Source organism: Macaca fascicularis, chromosome 11 (genome assembly GCF_037993035.2).
Source record: "Macaca fascicularis isolate 582-1 chromosome 11, T2T-MFA8v1.1".
Taxonomy (NCBI): Eukaryota; Metazoa; Chordata; class Mammalia; order Primates; family Cercopithecidae; genus Macaca; species Macaca fascicularis.
The window spans coordinates 74,745,613-74,746,657 of record NC_088385.1 but is presented as its reverse complement, the minus strand read 5'-3'; positions in this window follow the sequence as shown (position 1 = coordinate 74,746,657).

The window sequence follows — 1,045 nt, the reverse complement described above, 5'->3', positions numbered from 1 at the left end:
AGGCAGCTTCCTGTTGGGCTCACGTTTTGCAGAATCCACGCTTGGTGTGCAGAAGGTGGGCAAGGTGTTTGAAAAAACAGGAAGCACCTGTGAATGTGTGACTTTATTTCTGGAAGCAGAAGGCTCCCTCTGAGATGGCTCTAGATGCTTCCTGCTGTTTCACCTATGAGCATTTTGCAAGGCCTTTCAGTACTTTGGGGGCTATGAACAGGCTTCCAAATGGCAGGATTATTTGGAAAATCTGGGACATGGTGGAAATTCATAGCTTTTCTATTTTTTTTCATGCAACTTTCTTTTTTTTGTTGGGGGATGTTGGTTGATATGCATGTAAATGAAGGTAGACTTTTAATTGCAATGGGGAAGTTAAAACCAAATGAGAATTAGAGATGTGTGTAGCTTTATGGGTGGTTGCTTTCGTAAGAACATGTTTGTACTCATTGATTCCTTTACTCAGTAAACAGTATTGAGTGCAAGGCACTGAGATACTCCCTAGGAATCCACCGGGGACAAAACAGTGGTTGTGTGAAGTTTCATTCCCCTGTTTCAGTCCCAAAATCACCTACAAGAAAATGTTGTATTTCAAATTTGCATTTTTATATTTGCATGTGTCTGTATGATTTAGAGATGTGTTTAATTGAAATGCCACTGAAATAAGTCCCCTCCTCTGTATGAGGTACTCTAAATGACTGTTAGTGGCTGGCTATTCCAGCTTGGGCAGCCCCTGCCTGCCTTTTCAGGTCATGCATTTGGTGACATTAGTGGCTAATTAGGTTAATACTGTTCCTTGACTGGAGAGACCACAGCTAGCTGCTATCCTGCAAATATACTCTTGGCTGTAGATCAACTGGACTGCAGCATGCGTCTGGATTATTAAAGACCTATTACCCGTCTTTGAGGAAAAAGTTTCAACAGCTTCTGTTCTAGTTTTTCAGTAGCTTTATTTTCATATCTGAGCAAAATCTGGCACAGAGTAAAGAATACAGCTCCTTCCCTCTTTTATATGTGTGTGGCCTCAACAAGTCACGTCACGGCCAGTTTGAAAATC